The following is a 27,468-nucleotide window of genomic DNA, read 5'->3' as shown; positions in this document are numbered from 1 at the left end:
AGTTGTACAAATCCAAAGTATGTCCTTTGGTCCAAATTGTGTTGGCTTCCATCTTTCTCAAACTTTCCTATTCACAATTAAGTGTCTTTTAAATATTGTAATAGTACTCACCTCTCCCTCTTACACTGGCAGCTTGTTCCATTTACCTTGCCTTGTCCCTCAGGTCCTTCTTAAATCTTTCCCCTTTGACTTTAAACCTATGCCCTCTAAGTTTAGACTCCCTATCCTGGAAAAGAAGACTGTGACCATTCACCATATCCGTGCTTTTCATTATTTTATTTACTTCCTGAAGGATATCCCCTCAGCCTTCTGTGCTCCAGAGAAAATGTCCCAGTCTATTAATCGTTATAATTCATGACCCTTTCCCCCCCCCCCCACCCCATTTGTTATTTACCATCTGGATTAATGTTTTTGTTAATATAATTAATACCCATGTTGCTGGCAAGGATAGTGTTTATTGCTCATTTCTAAATGTCTCTGAACTATCTTCTTGGACTGCCACAGTTCCTTTGGTGAAGATACTCCACAATCCATAGCTCAGTAGACAAACTTAAAGAATTTCATGTATGTTACATTCTAAATGTAGTATTAAGTAACAATAATGGAACATTTACCAATAATGTTGGGTATAGAACTCAAGGAATTGGGTCCAGTATCAATGATGGAAATGTGAAATAAATTTCAGGTCAGAATAGTGTATGATTTGGACATTATTCTCCTGATGGTGATGTTCTCCATCGCCCTTGCCCTTTCAGATGATGGAATTCATTGGTTTGGGAGATAGTGTCAAAGAAGCCGCAAAGAATTACTGCAGTGCATTTTGTAGATGCTATCGTATTCCAGACACAGTGAAAGAATGAATATTTAGGGTAGCAAAAGGAATGCCATTGAAGTGGGCTGATTTGATCCGGATGGTGTCAAACTTCATGCGTATTGTTAAAATTGTAGCCAGCCAGGTCAGGTAAGAATATTCCCTCAGACTTTTGCTTTGTAGGTAATGGAAAGACTTTTGTGAAATGGAATGTATCTCACTTGCTGCAGTGCACTCACCTGTTGACCTTGATCTTGTAGCCAAAGCTTTTATGTGGCAAGTCCAATTAACATCAAGTTAGATTGACTTCAAGATGATGGTTTATTATTTGATTCAATCAATGCCATGGAATGGCAAGGGAAGGTGAAATCCTCTCTTGCTGGAGGTGATCAAAACTTGTTTTTTGAACATTTAAAATTTTTAAACCACAATTATCAATTAATAGGGAATTATATAGAAAAACAATACGTGGTATATAATCCCTCCCTCCCTCCACCCCTCCCACACTACCCCTAATCCCTAAGAAAGAAAGGAGGAGATTATCAAATATACACAACTCCAAATCAACTACTGTGGAGCCGAAAATCACCAGGATGAGTTATTGAGAGATCAAAATATTCAGACCAACATACTGTAAATATGGACTCCATATTTTCAAAAAGAAATGGTTTATTATATAAATTGTTATTTTTTTCAAGTGGAATACAAGATCATAACTCTGTATGCCTTCTTTGCATTCCTAAATCCATATCCAATTTCCAAGTAATAGCTCCACACTTCCAAGAGATAGCTGAAGCTAATCATAAAAATTCAATTTGGTACATAGTTGCTCTTAATTTAAGACTAACCATTTTAATATTCCCCAATAAAAATAACATCGGATCAAGCGGGAGTTTTATCTTTAATATTTTCTTCACAAGTATTTAGACTTGTATCCAAAAAGGTTTAACCATAGTACATTGCCAAGTAGAATGAAGAAATGAATCTATCTCTTGACCACATCTAAAACATGAATGTGATAATATTAAATTAAATATTTTTAATTTTTGAGGAATTAAATATAATTGATGTAAAATATTACATTGTATCAATCTATATCTTGCATTAATCATTTTGATCGTATTATCTTTACATAACATATTCCAATCATTCTTGTCTATCTTCCTGTCTAAATCAATTTCTCATCTCAATCTTTATTTATGAAAAACTAATTTAGTTGCTTTGAAGTAATTTCTACATTTCTGAAATAAATTTATTTGTATTTCCTTTAGTAATCAATATTTCTAGTTCACTCTGTCTTGGTAATCTTAAATTATGACCAGTTTATCAATTAAAAAAGCTTTAACCTGAAAATAATAAAGTAGTATTATTTGGAACAATAACTTTTTCCTTCATTTTTTGAAAAGAAATAAATTTACCAGCTTCAAAACAGTCTTCTATTGATTATTAATAGTAAAAGGGAATAGTTTATTTTGATATAAAGGCATTTTACATGAAATCAAACCTTTCCCATCTATCTCATAATTTATTATTCCATAATTCAATTAAATGTTTCAATATACGTGGCTCCTTAATATCAATTAATAATTTTGAATTCCCTTTGCAAATAAATTCTTGTATACATTTTTCATATATTTTACTTAATTTTATTTTAGCCCACATTAAATATGTATCTAAATCAAACATTCCATTAATAAATTTTGATTGAGCAGCTTTATAATAATTTTGAAAATGTGGAAGTTTCAAGCCTTCAAACTCTGAAGTTAATTTTTCCAAACTCTAACCATTTTCCTTTTCCACAAAAACTTCCTTATAATTGAATTTAAATCCTTAAAAAAAATAATTCTGAGGTATACCACAAGGAATGGTTTGAAAAAGATGTGGAATCCTTGGAAAAATATTCATTTTAATACAATTTACTCTACCCATTAAAGTTGTAAGTATCTATTTAAATCATCTTTAAATTTTTATAAAATAATGGTAAATAGTTCAACTTGTATAGATTATCTAAATTTTTAAAATCAATTTTAATCCTTAAATATTGAATTCCACTATCTGACCATCTAAATTGGGCAATTTGTTTACATTGATTATAATCCCCCTCAACCAATGGCATAATTTCACTCTTACCCAATTCATTTTATAAGCTGATATTTCACCATATTCTTTCAATCTCGTACACAATAAATGCAAACAATTCCTTGGATCTGTTATATAAATCAAAACATCATCAGCAAACAAATTAATCTTAAATTCCTCACTATTAATTTTGATTCCTTTAATTGTGCTAAAGGTTTAATTGTTAAAACAAAAAAAGGTGGAGTTAATGGACATCCTAGTCAATCTAGTTATTTGAAAAGCAGAAGAAAATTGTCCATTAGTCACAACTTTAGCAGAGGGATTTTTATAAAATTTTAATCCAATTAATAAATACAGATCCAAATCCAAATTTTTCTAACACCTTAAATAAGTAACTCCATTGTAATCTATCAAAAGCCTTTTCAGCATCTAATGATAAAACCAATGCCAAATCTGCTTTCTGCTAAGATGTATGAATTAAATGAATTATCTGCAGAATTTTTTTTAACAAAACCAGATTGATCTGTATGAATTACATTTGATAAATATTTAGTCAATCTATTTACTAAAACTTGAGCCATAATTTTATAATCAACATTTAATAATGAAATTGGTCTATAAGATTCAGTTTTTAATAAATCTCTATATTTCTTAGGTATAGGAACATAGGAACAGGAGTAGGCCAAAAATGGCCCATCGAGCCTGCTCCGCCATTCAATACGATCATGGCTGATCTAATTTATGACCTAACTCCACCTACCTGCCTTCTCCCCATATCCCCTAATTCCTCTATCATGTAAAAATTTATCTAACCGAATTTTAAATATATTTAATGAGGCAGCCTCAACCATTTCCCTGGTTAGAGAATTCCAAACATTCACTACTCTCTGGGAAAAACTATTTTTCCTCATCTCTGTCCTAAATCTACTCCCCCGAATCTTGAGACTGTGTCCTCTCATTTTAGTTTCCCCGGCCAGCTCAAAAAACCTTCCTCCATCTATCCTATCCATACCCTTCATAATCCTATATGTTTCTATAAGATCTCCTCTCATTCTTCTGAACTCGTGAATACAATCCTAGATGATTTAATCTTTCATCATAAGTCGACCCCTTCATCCCAGGGATCAACCTAGTAAACCTCCTCTGGACTGTCTCCAAAGCCAGTATATCCTTCCTCAAATATGGAGACCAGAACTGGACACAGTACTCCAGGTACGGTCTCACCAGTACCTTATACAGTTGCAACATTACCTCCCTATTCCTGAATTCAATTCCTCTAGCGATAAAGGCCAACATTCCATTTGCCTTCTTAATAACCTGCTGCACCTGCAACCTAACTTTTTGCAATTCATGCACAAGCACTCCTAAGTCCCTCTGCACAACAGTATGCTGTAGTTTTTCACCCTTTAAATAATATTCAGCTCTTTTATTTTTCTTGCCAAAGTGGATAACCTCACACTTACTAACATTGTACTCCATCTGCCAGACCTTTGCCCACTCATCCAGCTTAACTCTATCCCTCTGCAGACTCTCCACATCCTCATTACAATTTGCTCTTCCACTCAATTTGGTGTCATCTGCAAACTTGGCTACACCACATTTTGTCCCCTCCTCCAAGTCATCAATGTAATTGATGAACAGTTGTGGGCCTAACACTGACTCCTGCGGCACCCCACTTACCACTCTCTGCCAACCTGAAAAACTCCCATTTATCCAGACTCTCTGCCTCCTGTCAGACAACCAATTTTCAATCCAGGCCAATATACTTCCCCGGATTCCACTTTCCTGTAACTTACTGATAAGTCTCTTGTGTGGCACCTTATCAAATGCTTTCTGGAAATCCAAATATACAACATCAACCTGTTCCCCTCTATCCACCCCACCCATTATATCCTCAAAGAATCCTAACAAGTTTGTCAAACAAGATCTTCCCTTTCTAAAACCATGCTGCGTCTGCCTGATTGAACCCTTACGTTCCAAAAGTTTCACTATTTCATCTTTAATGACGGCTTCAAGCATTTTTCCAACTACAGACGTCAAGCTAATTGGTCGATAATTTCCAGTCTTCTGCCTACATCCCTTCTTAAAAAGTGGCGTGACATTTTCTGTCTTCCAGTCTGCCGGGACCTGCCCAGAATCCAAGGAATTTTGGTATATGACTAACAATGCATCAACTATAACTTCTGCCATTTTCTTCAGAACCCTTGGATGCATATCATCAGGACCAGATGATTTGTCTGGCTTTAGTCCCATTAGTTTCTCCATCCCTACTTCCTTTGTAACAACTATTTTATCAAGGCCCTCCCCAACATTCGCATCCTTAACTCCACACTTGGGCATGCTGGACGTGTCTTCCACTGTGAAGACTGACACAAAATATTTGTTTAATGCCTCAGCCATTTCCTCATTTTTTTGCTACCAGTTTTCCTTTCTCATCCTCCAAGGGTCCTATGTTAACTCTGGCCACCCTCTTCCGTTTTATATATTTATAAAATTTTTTGCTTTCTGTTTTTATATTTTGTGCCAATTTACTTTCATAATCCTTTTTCCCATTTCTTATTACCCGCTTTGTAACCCCTTGTTGTCTCTTAAAGTTTTCCCAATTTTCCAGTTTCCCACTTCTCTTTGCAGCCTTGTACACCTTCGCCTTCAATTTTATACTCTCCTTTATTTCCTTTGTTAACCATGGTTGATTTTTCCCTCTTGCTACCCTTTTTCCTGACCGGAATATATTTTTGTTGAGCATTACAAAATATTTCTTTGAAAATCTTCCACTGTTCCTCAACTGTTTCATCAATTAGCCTGTGCTCCCAGTCCACTCTGCCCAATTCCTCCCTCATTCTATGGTAGTCACCCCTGTTTAAGCATAATATATTAGTTTTAGATCTAACTATTTCCCCTTCCATCTGAATGAGAAATTCAATCATACTATGATCACTATTTCCCAGATGGTCTCTGACTATTGCATCATTTACTCTACCTATCTCATTGCACAACACTAGATCCAGGAGAGCATTTTCTGTTGTGGGTTCCTTAACATGCTGCTCAAGAAAGCTATCACGGATGCATTCTATGAAGTCCTCTTCTAGACTCCCATGATGAACTTGATTTTCCCAATCTATGTGGAAGTTAAAGTCCCCCATGACTACTGCCGTATCATTATTACATGCCTCACTTATCTCTATTTATTTCCTGTGCCACTAACCTATTGTTATTTGGTGGGCGATAGATAACACCCACCAATAATTTTTTCCCTTTGTTATTCTTTATCTCTACCCAAATGGACTTAACATTATGCTCTTTATATCTTGTATCATTCCTCACTACTGCCTGGAGCTCATCTTTGATTAAGAGTGCAGCTCCACCTCCCTTACCATCCTGTCTATCTCTTTGCACCACCTGATACCCATGAAAGTTTAATTCCCATTTAGGGTCACCTTGTAGCCATGTTTCCGTGATGGCTACCAAATCATAGGCATGGGTACCGATTTGCGCCTCAAGTTCACTAACCTTATTTCTAATACTGCAGGCATTCAGATAAAGTGCCCTTGTGCTCTTTGTCCTTTTAATATCTAGTGACTTCTGTAACCTTTTCATTTTTCTGCCCACTATTTTTCTTTGTAATTTTCTTAACACTATCATTGACCCGAAAACTCACTGCACCATCTGATTTTTTTACTTTCTCCTCCCAACATTACTTTTCCTATTTTACTTTTCCTGGCCATTACTTTATCTTCCCTACCCATTTCCCTATATAGCAGTTAAATTTGCATTCAAGAAAGACTTTGCAAAGAATGAGTTTCCACTGCTTGTTTCAATACCTGCATTAAAGGAGATATTACCAAATCCTTAAATTTCTTATAAAATTCCAATGGAAATCCATCCACTTTGTATAGAAATAAGAGTATTAATAATTTCTTTAACTGTAAATGGGGAATCTAAATCTTTCCAGTCCTGGCAATTTGAGGAAGAAAGATGAATTTCATATTAAAAAAAAACTATTAATCTTAACTTCATTATTAGACTGAGATGTATATAAAATTACAATAGAAGTCTTTAAAAGAATCATTTATATCTTGAGGTTTATGTAATTTTTGAATTTCTTTTGATAGAATTGATAGTTCATGAAGTCTATTCCATCTTCAATTGCCAAGCCAAAATCTTATGCGCTCTTTCCCCCAATTCATAATACTTCTGTCTAGTTTTTGCAATTAATTTCTCTGTTCTATAAATTTGTATGAAGTTGTAATACATTTTATTATTTATTAAATCTGTCTTTTTCCCTTCAGATGCATCTTTCTGCAAATCTTTCTCTAAAACCTTTCTTTTTCAAATTTATCTACTTCTTGAAGATAATCCTTTTAATTTTAGAAAAATAATAAAATAAATTTATTTTCAACAGAATTAGTATTAATAGCTAAATATTCTTAAATTTTCTTTCTTATATAATTACAAATATCAATGTTTCTTAATAATGAAAGATTATAAATTGAATTACCTTTTTCAGAACCTGCACATTGAAATCAAAAGAGGTGAATGATCTGATAAAATTCTAGCCTTATATTCTGCATATGTAACTCGTCCTTGTAATTGATCTGAAATTAAAAAAAAAAATCTATTCTAGAATAAGAATCATATCTATAAGAATAAAATGAATAATCCTTTTATTTCGGATTTAATTTTCTCCAAATATCGACTAAATTCAAATCTTTCATCAACAACATTTATTTTTTAGCAGTTTTTTTCTAGTTATTGATTTTTGTGGCATATTCAATAATGGATTTAAACAACAATTAAAATCACCACCAATTATTGCATTTTCATTTGCTTCAGCAAGATGTAAAAAAAGAATCCTGAATAAATTTTTCAACATCTACGTTAGGTGCATAAATATTTGTAAGCGTCCAAATTTCAGAATTTGGCAATTTACTGAAACAAATCTCCCCGCAGGATCAATAACAGTAGATTGTAATTTAAAAGGTAATTTCTTATTAATTAAAATAGCAACACCTTTTTCCTTAGAATTAAAAGATGAAGCTGTAACTTGACCTACCCATTCTCTTTTTAATTTTTGATGTTTATTTTTAGTTAAATGTGTCTCTTGTGTATAAAAAAAAGCAATATCAACTCTCTATTTTTAATAGAAGAGAAAATCTTTTTTTAATCTTAATTGGATTATTGTGCCCATTCACATTAAAAATTACAAAAGTTAAATTATTTACCATCATATCTCAAATTTTAAAAATACACAACTTTCACCACTCATCCTAGAAGAACACAGCTCCACAGCAATTTCCAAAAATAACTAGCATCTCCAAAAGAAAGTAAAGGAGATGATCAACACTTGGCACTTATTTGAAACAAAAGTTATTTGCTGCTTGTTTACTGTTGACTGGATGTTGTCTGACACTTTTAACATGCTGGAAAGTTATAAATTCATACTTCTCCAGTTCAGATCTTGTTTTGAAGGGAAATCATTAATTAATCAGATAAAGATGCATGGGCAATACTCAAAAATAATGCAAAAATTCAGAAAGTCACGCAACATCCTTAGAAAATGAAAGTCTGTCAACATTTTTGAGCTGAGCCTTTTGTTGAGAATGTGGAATAATAGGTCGATGTCTGAATAAAAAGATTTGGGAGGGGATAGAAAGGGGAAAGGAGAGGAGCACAGGGAATTGGGTGTTAGGATAAGAAGGGTAGCTCTCTAAATCATAGGGGGATAGGTTTAACTGATTGTAGAGAGATGGATAAAGTAAAAGCAAAAGTTAAAAAAGAGAAAAGTAAGAGTAGAGGTAATAAAAGTCAAGGGCAAAAGAGGCAAAGATTACCACAATTTTAAAAGCACCATGAGTATAAGGGCTTTTTATTAAATCTAAATGTTTGTAGTATTCAAAATGAGGTCAGTGAATTTGTGATACAAATTTAGTGGCCATTACCAAAATATGGTTGTAGGGTGAAGAGGATTGAGGAATTAAATATCCAGGGATATCAGGTAATAAGGAAGGACAAGAGGAAGATTAGGGTTGGTGAGGTAGCAGTATTAGTTAAGAATGAGATCCGGGCAATAGTTAGAGATGTAAGATGTAGGACCTATTCTGACAGGGCAGTTTGCATCTGAATTGGATGGGGATTAATTTCCTTGTGGCAAGGTTTGCTAGTGCTGCTATAGGAGGTTTAAACTAGATTTCCAGAAGGGTGAGCACCAGAGTGCTAGAGTTGTATTGGGAAGAGGGTCAGGTTTGGTGGGCTCCTCCCCCCCGCTCCTCCCCCCCGCTCCTCCCCCCCGCTCCTCCCCCCCGCTCCTCCCCCCCGCTCCTCCCCCCCGCTCCTCCCCCCCGCTCCTCCCCCCCGCTCCTCCCCCCCGCTCCTCCCCCCCGCTCCTCCCCCCCGCTCCTCCCCCCCGCTCCTCCCCCCCGCTCCTCCCCCCCGCTCCTCCCCCCCGCTCCTCCCCCCCGCTCCTCCCCCCCGCTCCTCCCCCCCGCTCCTCCCCCCCGCTCCTCCCCCCCGCTCCTCCCCCCCGCTCCTCCCCCCCGCTCCTCCCCCCCGCTCCTCCCCCCCGCTCCTCCCCCCCGCTCCTCCCCCCCGCTCCTCCCCCCCGCTCCTCCCCCCCGCTCCTCCCCCCCGCTCCTCCCCCCCGCTCCTCCCCCCCGCTCCTCCCCCCCGCTCCTCCTCCCCATTTCTACATCATTACATTTCAGTAATAGCATTGTTGGACCCAATTTATCTCTTAAATAAGCCCGTAGTTGATGATAACAAAAAAGCTTATTATTTTTGTATTCCATACTTTTTTTTAATTGTTTAAATGACATTAAATTTCTTCCTTCATAACAATCTTCTATATAGCTAATATACAAGGAGTATTGTAGAAAAGGCAGACAAGCTTAGAGTGTGGATTGGCATATTAGAACTCAATGGGTTGTACATGGTGGAAATTTTCTGAAGTGCATTTATTTCAATGCAAGGAGTATTTTTAAATTTTATTTAAATTTTCAGTACATGTAATCATAACCAAATAAAAAAAATGTAATTGTCAAATATTAATATCAAATCCATTACATGATGATACAAATCCCAACCCCCTCCTCTTCCAATCAAACCCCAAGGAAAGGAAAGAAAAAGAAATTAAAGCAAGAAAAGACATAAAAAAAGAATAAAGAAAAGTAAGAAAACAAGAATAGAAACATGGTTGATGGAGAGACCCCTCACCGCGTGGCTTTAGTCATTTATATCTTTTAGTACATCCAAGGAAGTTAACAAGGTTCGAAGCTTAAGGAAAAGGTTATAAATTAATTCCTGTAGTCGTGCACTACACTAAAGGACGACACTCACATATGTGGTCAGGTTAAGCTCTGTTTTATTAGGGCTCAAGTCTGACTTTCATATCGTTCAAGTTCCTGCCATTTTCCCCTATTACTGATGTCACATTCTGCATAACAAAGGTGGGTTTTCCCGCATGCGGGTACACCCTTGCATAACAATACCTTCTTCCCCGCATGCTATCCCAGTCTGTTGGCTGTACAGCGGGGCCAGCGCCATTTTATGGTCGCTGGCCCTTTAAGCTGCTTTAGCCGTTCATCCGCCGGTTTACTTGTTGGAGCCAGTGCCACTGCGTGGTCTGCTCGCTTTGATGCGATCGTAGTCAGGAACGTTGGCTTGCACTCTGTAGTGGCAGACCGCCACATTCCCTCAATTTGTAAATACGGGCCCAAATTTTCAAAAAATACATCATACTTATTTCTCAGATTATAAATGATATTTTCCAAAGGAACGCAGCTATGCATCTCTGCATTCCAATGCTCCATATCAAGGTGGGTGTCCAATTTCCATGTTACTGATGTACATTTTCTTGTCACTGCTAAGGCAATGTTTAGAAATTCTTTTTGAATTTAGATAATTTCCATTTCTGTCTCATTCCTTCAATATTACCTAATAAAAATAACATAAGATTTTGTGGGAATTTATTTTCTATAACCTGTTCTAAATGAATTCCCAAATTTGACCAAAAAGGTCTCACTTTGGGCAAGGCCAAGTAGAATGTTTAAAAAAAAAAGTGCCTACCTCCTTACCACATCTAAAACACTGGTCAGATAAATCTAACCTCAATTTATTTAACTTTTGTTGTGTAAGATATAATTGATGTAAAAAAAAATTATATTGAACTAACCTATATCTAACAATTATAGTATTTGTAATACTGTTTTGGCATAAATCTGATTAATTTATTTCATCAATATTAATATTTAAATCTGACTCCCAATGTTGTCTAGACCTTTGCGTCCCCTGTTTAAAAGTCCCCTTTTGCAATAAAGTATACATAGCCGAAATAAATTTCTTTATTATATCTACTGCATATCAACAATTCTACATTATTACATTTCGGTAATAGCATTGTTGGACCCAATTTATCTCTTAAATAAGCCCGTAGTTGATAATAACAAAAAAGCTTATTATTTTTGTATTCCATACTTTTTTTTAATTGTTTAAATGACATTAAATTTCTTCCTTCATAACAATCTTCTATATAGCTAATATACAAGGAGTATTGTAGAAAAGGCAGACAAGCTTAGAGTGTGGATTGGCATATTAAACATGATATCATGGCCATTAGTGAAATTTTTTGGCAGGAGGGGCAGGACTGTTGCTTTAGACTTAATAGAATGGGGGTGGGGGGGGGGAGAAATGAAAGGAGGAGAGTGGAAATATCACAGCTGTGCTCAGGTGGGACAGACAAGAGGGCTCATCTGCAGAGGCTATATAGTGGAGCTGACGAACAGGAAAAGTATAACCACATTCATGGGATTGTACTATAGACCACCCAATAGTCAACGAGTATTTGAGGAGGAAATCTATAGAGAGTTAGCAAATAGCAGTGATAGTAGGGGATTTTAATTTTCCACATATTGTCTGGGACTCTCGTACTGTAAAAAGGCTGGATGGCTTGGAGTTTGTCAAATATATTTAGGTAAGTTTTCTAAATCAATTATATAGAGGAACCAAGTAGAGAAAATGCAAAACTGGATCTCCTTTTAGGAAACGAGACAGGACAGATAACAGAAATATGTGTAGGGGAACATTTTGGCTCCAGTGATCTGGTCCTTGGGTTGAGATTCTAAATTGGGGAAAGGTAAATGTTGACGAATTGAGAAAGGATCTAAAATGCGTGGATTGGGATAAGTTGTTTTCAGGCAAGGATAAGTGAAGTAAATGGAGGACCTTCATGTGTGAAATTTTAAGAGTACTGAATTTGTCAAGATTAAAGGCAAGGCTAGCAGGCATAGGGAATGTAAATTTTCAAGGGATTATGATTTGGGGGAAAGAGTCCTTATTGTATCAGTCTTTATCACCACCCTGGCAATATATTCCAGGGACCCAGTACTCTCTGTGTAATCTCATAAACTTTAAACATTTGTCCTCTGGTATTGGGCACTGCTCTCCTGGGAGCTGGCTGACCACCCTACCTATGACTCTCATAATCTTGTACACCTCTATTGAATAATTCAAAGCCTGCTCGCTCGGGCTTTCTTCATAAGACGCAAGGACTTACTACTATGCTATATTCGTGATGTCATAGCCTTTGCTGTTTTCAGTGCTTTCAGCTGCTTATTAAAGTCTTCTGGAGTAACTCTCATTGTTAAAGACAAGTTTCTGTTGTGATTGGTATCGCAGAGGAAAGCCAAGATGGCTTACCAATTTGATAGTTCCTGCAGATACTGTGCACAGCTGACAACCTTTAACTGAAAGGAGAAAAAAACAAAAGAGATGGTTGTCAACTTCAAGAGGGCTTGGGGGGGACCATCCTCCACTGACCATTGACAGCTCCACCGTTGAGGTCATCAAGAGTATCATGTTCCATGGAGTGCACTTGGTGGAGAACCTCACATGGTCCCTAAGCACAAACTCCATAGCCAAGAAAGCCCAGCAGCACCTGTATTTCCTGTGAAGGCTGAAGAAAGTTCATATCCCACCCTCCATCCTCACTACATTCTATAGAGGATGTATGAAGAGCATCCTATGCAACTGCATCACCACCTGGCTTGGAAGCTGTACCTCCTCAGACCGCAAGACCCTGCAGAGGATAGTGAGATCAGCGGGGGAAAAAAAAATCATTGGGGACTCCTTCCTACCATGAAGGACATTTGCAACACTCAATGCAGGCAAAAGGCAATAAACATTGTGAAGGACTCAACACCCCCCTCAAGTAAACTGTTCTCCATTCTGCCATCTGGTAGGAGGTATTGGGCCCTTATACCCAGATTGGGCAAAAGCTTTTTCCCCCAAGCCATCAGACTCCTGAACTCCCAGAACATTTGGGGATTGGGTACCGTGGACTGTTAGGGTATAAGTCTTAATATTTTACATGTGTTGAAATTCTATTCAAACCAATATTTATGTAAATATACTCCACGGACCTGGAGAAACACTATCTTGTCGTTACCGTGTGAACATGATATGAACAACAAATAAAGGTGACTTGACTTGAGATAGTTGTAAAGGCCTAAGCCTTGTTTTTAGTAATGTGCCGGGCTGCCTCATTGTTTTAGGTGGGGACGTTTGAGACTCTCTTCCCACTGATGGTTTATCATCAACCACATTACATGACTAAACCTAGGAAGATGGCAGAGCTTTAATGATCCCGTAATCTGATGATTACAGATCATTTTGCCCCAAATCACATGTAGCCTTTGCATGCATATTGCCAGGTGTTGTGGTGTCACCCCATCATCTAGTGCTGCTACTGGCAAGCTTTAAAAAAAAAAAATTGAACCAAGCTTGATGACGCTAGTAGAATTGGGATATGCTAACCCATTGAGATGTAATATTTCGTGAAAATAATGGGTCAAGAATAGATGAACAGCTGGGAAAATTAACATGAGTAAAAATTTAGTATTGGAGAAATAGAAGGGACTGAAACTCAAAAAATCCCCAGAACTTGTATCTAAGGGTTTTGAACAAAATGCACTATGCACCTTCAAGTCGAGAATGGCTCCAAAAGGAAAATGTAACCTGACAAAGTAAGGAGTGAGATTTATGGGTAGCATATTGGAGGGAAAACCATTGTATTCCACCTTGGCCGTCTCCAATCGGACAGCATCAGTCTAGTTTCCATTAACCTCCTCTCCCAGTCTCTCAACTTCTCTCATCCCTTTGTCTCCTTTGCTCCAGCTCCCAACACCTTTCCCTTCTCCTGTCAGAAATCTGTTTTTCTTAGCTCTCTGTACTCTCCCCATCTCAGCTTTCTGTTTTATCCTCCTACTTGCATCCACCTGTTAGTCTGTTCTTCTCCCACTCTCTGCCCCACCCCCCCCCCCCCCCCCACAACCCAACATCTGCTTGATTTTCAGCACTCCTGAGGAAGGGGTCCTGACCAAAACGTCAACTGCCTTTTATTTCCTATGGATGCTGTGTGACCCACTGAGATTCTTCAGCACTTTTATGTACTTGATAAATCTGTTTTAAGTTGTTTGATGTAAGAAGCAGGATAGGTAAGAGGGAACTAGTTCCTGTGGTCTATTTGGACTTCTAGAAATTATTCAATGCAATGTTACACAAGATTTTGAAATAAAATTAGACCACAGCTAATGCAGGTAATATACTGTCTTTGATTGGTTAATAGACAGATAGCAGAGAGTACAAATAAACAGGTCATTTCAAGGCTTGGAGACTAATCAGTGGAGTTTAGATGGATCACTGCTCTGACTCTTGCTATTCACATTTTGTATATCGATGATCAAGTATACTCTATCCATTACCCTTTTTACACTGAAAAGCCAGGTCAGTGAGTCCATTTACATAGGAAGCTGGCTTCCCAAAGTAAAAGAGGCAGGACGTGTAGTCGAAGCATTCGAAAGGCAGATAATACCTGGCTTGAATCCTCTGTGTAAAAGGAGTACATTGTTTACTGAACATGCTAAATTAAGTGGCACTGCGTGTTGAGATGATTCTTGGAGACAGGCTATAGGAAGCACAAAGGTATGATTGATGGTATGCAATCATACAATGTGGAAAAAATTGTGAAGCCATTCACTCTGGTAGAAAAATAAAAGTTAATTTTAAAAAGAGTGAGAGAGCAAAAGGTACTGGTATTCGAAGTCAGAACCTGGGTTTAGCCCTGACCTTGAGTGCTTGCCTGCATAGATCGCGCCAATTCTTCCAGAGACCGTGTGTTTCTGCTTCGTGAGTCACATCCTCCTTTATCCCAAAAGATGTACTGGCAGGTAAATTGGTTACTGCAAGTTGTTTGTGGTGGAAGTAAATGGCAGAAGAGATCAAAGAGGAGTTGTTTGAGAGACTGTAAGTTTCAGAGATACAGGGAAATGAAGAGAGGAGGATGACGACTAATGGACACACTCTTCTGGAAATCATCAAGGATGAAATGAGCCAGGTGGCTTCCCTGGTTCATTACAAGTGGAAGATACAGTTTATCAAGCAATTGGAAAGATAAATAGCTATTTTACTTTCATTATAAAAGGGTGTGAGGGGGAGTGGTAAGATGGCGTAGAGTCTAGACGTGCAATCTCAACCTCTCTGACCAGACTTTTAAATACCTGTTTTTTAACCCTTTGTTTTCAAGTTTAAACTTTTTAAATTTTAGTTTAAAGTATTAAGGAATTATTATGGCCACTAATGGTAAAAAGACTAAACCTCAAGTTCAAAAGAAGCTACATTTTCAAAGTGCTGAAAATTTGGGACCTAGACAACTTGATACAGCCGCAGGCTCAATTTCTTCATTACCTAAATCCCAAAGATCGCCTTTGGGGGCTAAAAAAAACTTATTGCTTACCAAATGAAGGATGGCGCTGGAATTACCCATTCTCCAGAAGAAGGTGCGTGTTCCCAAGAAGTGGACCCCGATTTGGAAAGCCTTTTGATTTCAATGGAGGGAGCACGCAGGAAGACTACTCTATTGTTGGAAATGCATCAGGTAGCATTTCAATCTGAAGAAGTAGTTTTTCTTCGCGAATTGATGAGAAAACAGCAGATGCAGGGGGAGAACAGTGGGGACCCCCTGAGGAAGTCGGGGTGCCGTCAGTGGGAGTCTAGACCCGCAGTAAAACTTCTAAAATGCCTTCTGTTGAATTGCAGCAGGAGCGGCAGTTACCTTGTTCTGCCACCATGTCAGAGAGAGCAGAGCTGAGATTTACTGATTCACAGTGTATGCAATTGAATGCAATTATTCAAGCTGTTATAAAACCTGGAATGGATTTGTTGACATCTCAAATGAATGAAATAGTTCAAATGAATGCTGGTATGAGTTCAGAATTAAATATGGTTAAGACACGTGTGGATGCATCTTGTGAAGAATTTAAAAAACTTCAGACTGCTTTTTTGGACTGTAAACAACAAGTGACTTCTAACACAAAAAGTGTTGAAGGTGGAAAAATCAGTCATAGAATTAGGAGATCGTGAGAAGGAGCTAGAAAGAAAAATGGATTATTTGGAAAATCAAAGCAGAAGGGATAATGTGAAAATTGTTGGTTTGCCAGAAGGTATAGAAGGACAAGATCCTCTTCGTTTTTTTAAAGACTAGATTTCTCAAATATTGGGGCAAAAATTTTTCTCAGGGGGATTGGCACTGGAAAGAGCCCATAGAACGTTAAGAAGAATACCCTCAGCTGGTCAACAACTGAGACCGGTAATAATTCAATGTTTGAGTTATTTGGATAGAGAAGCAATACTTTGACTTGCAGTACAAAATGCGAGACAATGACAAACCCCATTATTGATTCAGAATAGCAGAGTCTTTTTTTAATCCTGATCTGAGTCAAGGTGTCATTCAACGTCGACGTCGATTCAATCCAGTTTAAGAAGTTTTGTGGCGTAAAGGTTATAAGTCTGCTTTTCATTACCCTGCAGTGTTGAAGGTGTTTTATGGAGACTATCAATTTTGATTTTTTGAAACTGATAGTGGAGCAATGGTTTTTGCTGACTCATTGCCAGATATAAGAGGACAAAGACATAGTCTACCATTATCTCCTAAACAAAAATTTGGTAGCTCTGGAAATGGATGAAATGGCAGAAATGGGAAAAACAGGAATGGAAAGAGTCTACCTCCTTCCGAAATGGGATCTTCGAGAATGGAGTCTTTTGGATGAAACGAATAATTTTTTTATTCTATTTTTCTTTTGTTATTATGATATTTTGATGTTATTGACTGTATGGCTGGGGAGGGAGAGATTTGCACTAAGTTCTTTACTAGTCATCGGCCACTGGTGGGTGACCCACACCCAATTTTTGTTTAGGGGATTACTACCTTTAGGTAGTTTTTTTTTGGGGGGGGGGATTTTCTTTTTTTCCTTTTTTAAACTTTTTTAGTTTTTAATTTGTGATTTTTTTTTTGGAAAGCCTATATACATTGATTTGAGTTTTTATATAAAGATATTATTGGTATTTAGTAATAATAGTAGATATGTCGAAGCTGAGGTTTGCTACTTTTAATGTTCCAGGATTAAATAGTCTGATTAAACATAAGCGAGTCTTGGCGTATATTAAGAAAATGAAAATTGATATTGACTTTTTACAAGAAACACATTTGAATATGAAGGAAAGCGTGAAATTAAAAAGGGATTGGGTTGGGCATGTATATTTTTCTTCATTTAATTCTAGAGCTAAAGATGTAGCAATTTTGATACATAAAAATTTATCTTTTGAATTACAATCAATGGAGAAAAAGGCAGGATGTATTCTTAAATTGAATTGTAAGATTTTTAGTGAATTTTGGACTTTACTTAATATTTATGTTCCATATTGCAGATGATGAAATATTTATTTTGGATGCATTTTTATGTTTGGGTCAAGCTAATGATAATATTTTAGTTGGTGGTGATTTTAATTGTGTTTTGGAACCTTTATTAGATTAATCTCCGAAGAAAGTTAAAAAAATCTAAGATGGCAAATCAGGTCCAAGAGTTGAAGAAAGACCTTAATTTAGTAGATATTTGGAGACGTCTTAATCCGACAGAGAAAGATTTTTCCTTTTATTCATTTAGACATGTATAGTTTTCAAGGATTTACTTCTTTTTAGTATTGGCACATTTACAAGGGAAAATACCACAAGCGGAATATAAAAGTAGGGTGATTTCAGATCCTTCTCTGTTGTATTTTACATATGAAACTTCTGAGAAAATTCAAATAGCTTATCATTGGAGATTTAATACAATGTTGTTAAAAATATGGAATTTATTGATTTTTTTGAAAAAACAAATTAATTTTTTTCTGAAAGAAAATTCTAATTCTATTCAAAGTAAGTTTGTATTATGGGATGCTATGAAAGCCTATTTGAAAGGACAAATAATTAGTTATACTTCTAAAATAAAATCGATTAAATCAGAGTCTTGAATTAGAGAAACAGATCGATGAGTTAGAAAAGGAATTTCAGAAAGATGCTACAGAAGATCAGAAAATAGAATTATCTGGGCTGAAATTGAAATATACTTTGCAATCTTATCAATTTGAATGTGTGATTAATCGAACTAAACAACGGTATTACGAATGGGGAGAGAAAGCACATAAGGTATTGGCGTGGGAATTAAAGAAAGAACAGATATCAAGGACTATTAATGCTGTTAGATGGAATTCTCTTATTACTTATAAACCTCGTGAGATTAATGATGAATTTTATTCATTTTATAAAAAGTTGTATACATCTGAAGGAAAACAGGAAACTGGATCAATTGATTTTTTTTATAACAGTTGAATTTACTGATATTAGAGGATGGAGATATACAGGAGTTAGAAGAACCATTTACTGATTCGGAAATTAAAATGGCTATGCTGGAAATGCTGAACGGTAAATCGCCTGGTGATGATGGATTTTTCGGTTGAATTTTATAAAATTTTTATGATGATTTATCTACAGTGTTTGGGGATGTATTATGTCAAGTTGGAGAACATTATGATTTATCTGAGTCTTGTTCTAGTGGTTTAATTACAGTAATTCCTAACAAAAGATAGAGATCCTTTGAAGGTATCTTCATATAGGCCAATTTCGTTGTTAAATGTAGATTATAAAATAATAGCTAAAATATTAGTGAATAGACTGGCTAAATTTTTACTAAAGTTGATTCATATTGATGAAACAGGTTTTATAATGAATAGATATGCTTCAGATAACATTTTGCGAGTGATTAGTTTGATTAATAGATTTCAACAATCTTTAGATCACACATGTCAAACTCAGGCCCGCAGGCCAAATTTGGCCTGTGATATAATTATATTTGGCCCACAAGATCATATCAAATATGTATTAGAGTTGGCTCGCTGGCTGCCGCGCCAGTATAGTGCATGCACAGCTAATACTACAAATCCCAGAATGCTTTGCAAATGCATTGGCGTCAGCCCACTAATCGCCCCCACCTCCTCTCTTTACTTTTATTGGCATCTGCGACCTGTCGCCAAACTCACATGTAATAAACCCCTTACGGAAAATGACCAAATGAAAGACAGAAAACAGGACCTTTCAAGACAGGTGGGAGGCAGACTATATGTTCATCATTTTAAAAGACAAACCTGTTTGTCATTGAAGCAAGTTGTTATGTTTTTTGACTTGTGAAAAAAAATACATTTAAAAGGAGCTTAAAGGCTATAGAGAAATATTATTTATTGAATATTTTATTTCTTATTTGTTAATGCTTCTTCTGGAAAGAGTTTAACCAAAACTATTATTAAACATTTATTTTAATAAGAAAAAGTTTAACATTACATATGTTGAAAGAAGAGAAAACATGCAGATGTTGTTGAAAAATTTCAATAAATATTTAGTTTGGCCCACGACTTAGTCCAAGTTTTTAATTTTGGCCCTCTGTGAATTTGAGTTTGACACCCCTGCTTTAGATAATCCGATGGTGATATCCTTAGATGCAGAAAAAGCATTTGATAGAGTTGAATGGAGTTTTTTGTTTAAAGTTCTGGAGAAATTTAAGTTTGGTCCTTTTATTTGTTGGATTAGGGCTCTTGTATAATAAACCAGTAGCTAGAGTATTGACAAATGGTTTGATTTCGGAATCTTTTAAGTTAACTCGATCAACTCATGAAGGTTGTCCTTTATCACCAGCTTTGTTTGCGTTAGTGATTGAACCTTTAGCACAGTTGATAAAACAAAATACATAGATACAAGGTATGAAAGTTTGAGATGAGGAGTATAAAATTAATTTATTTGCTGAGGACATATTGATGTATTTAATAAACCCAGCTCAGTCACTTTTGCATTTAAAAGAATGCTTAATACAATATGGACGTCTTTCTGGATATAAAGTTAATTGGGAAAAATGTGAAATATTACCGGTAAGTGAAGGAGATTATTCAGTTTATAAGAATATAATTAATTTGAAGTGGACTGATTGAATTAAATATCTTGGTATAATTTTGAATGTTAATTATCAATCTTTATATAAATTAAATTATGCTCCATTAATGAAAAAAAATTAAAACTGATTTGATAAAATTGAAAGATTTACCTATTAATTTAATGGGAAGGATAAATACAATTAAGATGAATATCTTTCCACGTATACAATATTTGTTTCAATCTATTCCGTATTTACTTGATAAATTTTTTTTTCGAGATTTAAATAGAATGGTTAGGGAGTTTTTATGGAGGGGTAAATTTTCGAGAGTAGCTTTGAATAAATTAACTTGGAAATGTGAGTTGGGGGGATTACGTTTACCACATTTTCAAAATTATTATGAGGCAGCCCAACTTAAATTTATTAGTTCATTGATGGATTTGGTACGGCCTCCTAGTTGGGCTAAAATTGAGATGGCAAGTATTTCTGAATTTGAAATATATCAATTTTTGTTTAGGTGGAATATGAATTTGTTACAACATTATAATGTGCCTATACTAAAACATTTAATGAAGTTATGAATAACGAAAAATAAAATGATAGGTTCTAGGGGTAAATTATTGGCTTTGACTTTGTTGTATAATAATCAACTTATTTTTTCAATACATAATCAAAGTTTATTGCATTGGAGATTTAAACGTGTGAACAATTTGGGAGATTGTTTTAAAGAGGGTAAGTTTTTATCTTTTAATCAGATGAGGGAAGATTTTGGTATTGATAAGAATTCTTTATTTCTTTATTATCAAATTCGATTTTTGGTAAAATGTATGTTTGGTAGAGATATGATTTTACCTAAAATGACTAAATTTGAGACTTTTCTCATGAAGGTACCAGAGAAGGGTTATATTTCATTTATGTATCAAATATTACAGGATGGAATGGATAAAAAGGGTTGGGATAGATCTAAAATTAAATGGGAAGCGGATATTGGTTTTATTTTTTCTGAAGAGTATTGGTTAGATATCTGTTATGATAGTGTAACTAGATTGATAAATGCACGTTATGCAATGATTAATTATAATTTTTTACATCAATTATATGATACCTGAAAAATTTAAAAAATATGATTTTAATGAATCAGATTTGCATTTTAGATGTGGTGATATGGTTGGAACTTTTTTTCATGCTGTTTGGTTATGTATACATATACAATCTTTTTGGAAGAAAATTCAATTGTTTTTAGAATATCTGTATAAGATTAAAATAATTTTAGATCCAACAGTATTTTTATTGGGTAGTTTGCAACCTCTGAAAGCCTTGGGATTAAATAAGTTTCAGCTTGCTTTTGTATATTTAGTTTTATCCATAGCAAAAATGTATTACTAGTATGTGGAAAGATGCAAATATGATTGATATTAATAGATGGCATATTGAGATGAAATATTGTTTAATAATGGAAAAATTATGTATGTTTCACATGATAATTATCATTTTTTTATTAATAAGTGGCTGTCATATTCAGAATATTTACATTTCAATTTGCATTGATTAGATTTTAATATGTATATTTAATTTTTTAAATATCCTTTTTCTATTGCTCTCCTTAGGAGAGTTGGCTGAGAGGGGGGAGGATAATTGCTGTATGTATCATATTATTTGTTTTTTGAATGAATAAATGAAGTTTAAAATAATAAAAGGGTGTGAGAACAAGATTAATACCAGGCAGGTCCAGGTAAGATCATAATCTAGAAAATTGTATACAGGTCTTGCTTCACTAATTAAGAGTGAATATACTTGTGATAAAGGAAGTGCATCAAAAGTTCATAAGCTTGATTTCTATTTACATATGGTACAATAATTGTTTTGTCTGTATATTTTTACTTTGTGATTGATTTTTTTTCTCCTGTTGGAACAACTAATGATATAGTATGTCTTAGTGAAAGCCAAATGATGTTAACTCTGAAGATAGCCTGATGTTCATTCATTTTAACTTGTGATACAATCGTGATGCTGTAGCTTAGTTCCCAATCTAGTGATCCAGAGGTCAAGACCAATGTGAATTAAGATCCCACCAAGGAAGTTTTGGAGCTATAATGCAGATATTCTGGAATTTAGTAAAACAATTAGTTTTGATAATGATGTCCACAAATCTACTGAATTGTAGTCAGAGGAGGAAATCCACGCACTGAATTTGAACATGCAGATGTTTTCCCAGTATGTTCTTCCTTACAGAAACCCTCACCCCATCCTCTAACATCCTTTGAAAATGTCTACCAAGCCACTCTAATGCACCATTACTGCTACATACAGAGAGAATAAAACTGAATGGATCTGCCAGCATCATATTGAACTCTGTCAATATCACAAGGTTCTCCTGTTCCTCAGTCTAGTCAAGCAACAGACTGATTGATGTGCCAGATAATGAAGAGATCAAATGCAGTGCAGTTAAACACACATCATGGCTTTTATTAGTAGAAACTCAGTAGTACAATAATGCATGATAATGGGTGCGTACACAGTTATAATCAAGGTGGTAGAGATAATCCACGTCGAATGCCAGTAGTGCAGACTAAGCGTAGTGAGGGATTGACAGTATGACACAGATTTACCACACTGATGTAATCATACTTTTAGAATTGTAGCTTACTAGGTAGGTTCCAGGCTCCTTATGATAATCTCTTGGTATGTACTATATTATTGGCAGGACAGAGGCACAGAAATGGTAGCACAGTGCAATACTAGTGGGAGAGTGTTGTCTGTAGAGTCCCCAATGTTGACTCAAACTCTCATGAAGTCTGCTAGCATTTTCAAACCTAGAAAAGGAATTTGCCTGCTTTCTATTCTTAACTGGTGAATCTGTTTTCTTGTTGAACAACATAGGACAGAAGCACTTATTACAAGCCCAGAGGACCCCAAAACCCAGCAGCAATAGATATTCACCAAGACACACGGTTACTTAAACAAAAGTTGCTTTTAATTATCTTTAAACATGAAAACAGTATCACACTTTAACTTATCACTATTGGCTTAACGAGCCTAACCTAACCCTCTCATATTCTAAGCGTGTATGTATGTAATGTGTGTGTAAGTTCAGAAAAGTTCTTTGGTTTACAGTCCAATCCCACTTCTCATTCCTCGAGGTTCACTGGTCGCAGGCAATTCTTACACTGTGCACAGAATTTAATATTTATAAAGTTCACCAGGCTTTGGTGCTTGAAAGGTAAATGGTTACCACTCAAGAAGGTTTTTGTTGGTTTTCAGAGAGAGATTTGTTGTTCCAGGACAGCCACAACTGATTTACTTCCATCAGCCACTTCAGTGTCTTGCGAAGAAACCTGCCCCCTCAGGGAACTCCAGATGATGACCTCTTTCTTTCAGGTCACCACAGAGTGCCTTTTTGTTTCTCTTATTCCAAGTGAAACATTAGACAACTAGTCCTCCCTCTCTGAGATAACCTGACTCTCTCTCTACTTGCAAAACCACATGACCCTCCTAGAACAGCAAGTTCCCCACGACAATCTGCGGCTTCAACCAACAAGTTCTTTCATCTGTTGCCTTTTTGTAAACAATCCATTAGTGCAGTCGCTTGGGTGCCCTCCAATGCTTTTGCAAAGGCTGTTGGCCCTGACGTGTCTAGCATGAGCAGAATTTCAGTATTTTAAATAAGATCTGTTTTGTTTGTATATGTGACCTACACTAAAAAACCTGCCCCAATTCATCTCTCAAAAACATATCTATTCTGTCACACATTTAAAAATTCACTATAGCAGTCCAATGTCCCCACAAGATTCAAGGCAGCCACCATCATCCCAATGCCCAAGAGACTAAATTCCAGTGATCAATGCCACTGACCTCAACCATCATGAAGTGCTTTAAGTGACTGGTAATGGACCACCTTCCAACAACATTGGGCCCATTCCATTTTTCTTACCATCCAAGTAAAAACAGAATGCTGCAAAAGTCCATGTTTATGCCATCCAGCTGGAGAGTGCCCAGACAGAAAATCAGGTATTGTTCCTCCAATTTACAGATGGTCTTGTTGAGATAGTACATGAGGCCATGGATGGACATGGGAGTATGGGAGTGGGAAGCAGAACTGAAATGGTTGTCCACTTGGAGGTCCCTATCACTGATGCGGACAGAGCAAACATTTCAATGGTGCGTGGTCAACAACCTGAGCCTCATCATGGACAATAAAGAGATGATTGTGCACTTCAGGAAGATGAAGGTCAATCATTCTCCATTGAACATCAATGGCTCAGTTAAGAGAATTGCGAGCACAAATTTCCTTAGGAGGGCAGGGCTACTACCCTTAATCTTGGCAACATTTTCTAGCAACACAATTGAGAGTGTGCCCTCTGGCTGCATCATTGTGTACTACGGTAGCTGCAACACATCAGACTGGGTCAATGCAGAGGATTGTTAAAAAGGCTGACAAGATCACTGGGGTCTCCCTATTGAGAACATTCACTGGGAGTGTTGCTTATATTGGGTCCAATAAATTATTGAGGATTCCTACTATCCATCATACGGTATCTTTGACATTCATGTAAGAGGTACAGGAACCTCAAAATTAAGATTACCAGGCTGGGAAATATCTTCTTCCTGCAGGCTGGGAGATTGATGAATGGTGTTCTGTAATCTTGATGAAATTGAATAAATTATTCCAGAATATTTTTACATATTTGATATTCTGTGTGCACATGATTATTATCTGCTGTGTGAGAAATGTATTATGTGTCTATGTGTGTGCACCATCTGGAGAAATGCTGATTCATTTGTTTGTATATGTAGTCAGATGATAATAAACTTCAACTTGAAAGTAGCAAGGGCACAGAATATGCTCTGGATGGCAGACCAAACATTAGCATATGCAGGTTCCCCTCCAAATTGCATACCATTCCAAACCATTGGAAATGTATCTCTAATCCTATCCAACAGCAACTGTGAGTACCATACAGTGGACTGAAGGACTGTGGCAATTCAAAAAGGCATCTCTCCACCTCTCCAAGGCGGTTAAAGGTATTAAATAAAATATGCATTTAGGAAAGAATATCAGTGATGTAGTTACTTTTCAAAAATCTTACCAATCCTTCCAAACAGATATTGGAGTTAATATATCCTTACAATTCAATAGCATTTGTAAAAAGAATTCTTCTGTAATTGGACTGAGCAATTTTATGATTCATGAAAAACAACTTATTTAGTGACCCCATAGTAAAGTAATTGCTGAGACAGACTGAAAGGAACTTCTTCAGTTTCTCCATGAACATAAATTTTAAACTCCAGCAAAAGTTGAGTGTTCAATGATTGATAAAGAAACTGTTCACACAGAAACCAGATTTTTATAATTTTTGTTTTTGCCAAGACAGCTATTTAAACAAAAACTTTGCTTGAATATTACCTAAGTGTCGATCTTGGGAAGGCGATGGTCCTCCATTCTGGAGACGTGACCCACCCAGATCGTGTTATATGGCGAGCTCTCCACTGGCCACCGTGACAGAGGTGCACCAAAGAAGAGGTACAAGGACTGCCTAAAGAAATCTCTTGGTGCCTGCCACATTGACCACCGCCAGTGGGCTGATATCACCTCAAACCGTGCATCTTGGCACCTCACAGTTCGGCGGGCAGCAACCTCCTTTGAAGAAGACCGCAGAGCCCACCTCACTGACAAAAGACAAAGGAGGAAAAACCCAACACCCAACCCCAACCCACCAATTTTCCCCTGCAACCGTGTCTGCCTGTCCCGCATCGGACTTGTCAGCCACAATCGAGCCTGCAGCTGACGTGGACTTTTACCCCCTCCATAAATCTTCGTCCGCGAAGCCAAGCCAAAGAAGAACCTAAGTGTCAGGAAGTTACTGAATCTCCATTTGTTGATTCATTTTCATTCTTAGCCCCTTGCTCCATTCACCTTTGACTGTGTGGCTCGGGTTAACAATAACACTATCTACAAATTTGCTGATGAATATAAAGAAAGGTGATGAGTTAGCATACAGGAGGGAGATTGGAAACCTGGCTTGCACCAACAACAACCTTATACTTAATGCCACCAAGACTAAAGAGATGATTGTTGATTTCAGGAAGGGAAAGCCAGAGGTACATAATTCAGTGGTCATTGGGGTAACCAGAGGTGAAGAGGGTGAGCAAATTAAAGTTTTTGGGAGTCACTATCTCGAAGGAGCTTTCCTGGAACCAGTACACTAATGGCATCATGAAGAAAGCACGTTAGCACCTCTATTTCCTCAGGGGTTTGTGGAGGTTTGGTATGACACCAGAAACTCTGGCAAATTTCTACAAATGTGTAGTGGAAAGTGTGCTGACCAGCTGTGTTACAGTCTGGTATGGGAACACCAATACCTCTGAGCGTAAAAACCCTCCATAAGGTAGTGGACACAGTCCAGGACATATCAAGCAAAACTTTCCCCACTATCAAGAACATCTACATGGAATGCTGCTGTCAGAGAACCGAAGCAATCCTCAAAGATCCACACCACCCAGCAAGTGCTCTGTTCTCACTGCTGCCATCAGGAAAGAGGTATTGGTGCCACAAGACTCACACCACCAGGTTCAGGAACAGCGGCTACTCGCCACCATCAGGCTACTCGCCACCATCAGGCTACTCGCCACCATCAGGCTACTCGCCACCATCAGGCTACTCGCCACCATCAGGCTACTCGCCACCATCAGGCTACTCGCCACCATCAGGCTACTCGCCACCATCAGGCTACTCGCCACCATCAGGCTACTCGCCACCATCAGGCTACTCGCCACCATCAGGCTACTCGCCACCATCAGGCTACTCGCCACCATCAGGCTACTCGCCACCATCAGGCTACTCGCCACCATCAGGCTACTCGCCACCATCAGGCTACTCGCCACCATCAGGCTACTCGCCACCATCAGGCTACTCGCCACCATCAGGCTACTCGCCACCATCAGGCTACTCGCCACCATCAGGCTACTCGCCACCATCAGGCTACTCGCCACCATCAGGCTACTCGCCACCATCAGGCTACTCGCCACCATCAGGCTACTCGCCACCATCAGGCTACTCGCCACCATCAGGCTACTCGCCACCATCAGGCTACTCGCCACCATCAGGCTACTCGCCACCATCAGGCTACTCGCCACCATCAGGCTACTCGCCACCATCAGGCTACTCGCCACCATCAGGCTACTCGCCACCATCAGGCTACTCGCCACCATCAGGCTACTCGCCACCATCAGGCTACTCGCCACCATCAGGCTCCTCAACAACAAACTCAATCGGGCTCATTTAAGGGCTCTTCC

General features: G+C 37.2%; 1 protein-coding gene and 1 long non-coding RNA gene across 9 annotated transcripts in view; one reads left to right on the top strand and one right to left on the bottom strand.

Moving 5' to 3' along the window:
* Nucleotides 1–27,468, top strand: part of LOC138739520 (F-box-like/WD repeat-containing protein TBL1X) — a 469,684-nt gene that overhangs the window by 324,482 nt on the left and 117,734 nt on the right. The window lies entirely within an intron of this gene.
* Nucleotides 1–27,468, bottom strand: part of LOC138739522 (uncharacterized) — a 99,054-nt gene that overhangs the window by 48,449 nt on the left and 23,137 nt on the right. Inside the window, exons 2-4 of one of the 2 annotated variants that reach the window (XR_011342301.1) lie at nucleotides 7,389–7,485; nucleotides 2,942–3,018; nucleotides 1,544–1,813 (exon numbers count right to left, since the gene is read on the bottom strand). This is a non-coding gene — a long non-coding RNA (uncharacterized lncRNA). Of the gene's footprint in view, nucleotides 1–1,543; nucleotides 1,814–2,941; nucleotides 3,019–7,388; nucleotides 7,486–27,468 lie in introns of those variants that run through there. The other variant, XR_011342302.1, reaches the window with a different exon arrangement.

This window comes from Narcine bancroftii, chromosome 7 (assembly GCF_036971445.1).
Source record: "Narcine bancroftii isolate sNarBan1 chromosome 7, sNarBan1.hap1, whole genome shotgun sequence".
NCBI classification, from domain to species: domain Eukaryota; kingdom Metazoa; phylum Chordata; class Chondrichthyes; order Torpediniformes; family Narcinidae; genus Narcine; species Narcine bancroftii.
Note: the sequence above shows the minus strand (reverse complement) of the source record. Positions and strands in the feature narration are given on the sequence as shown.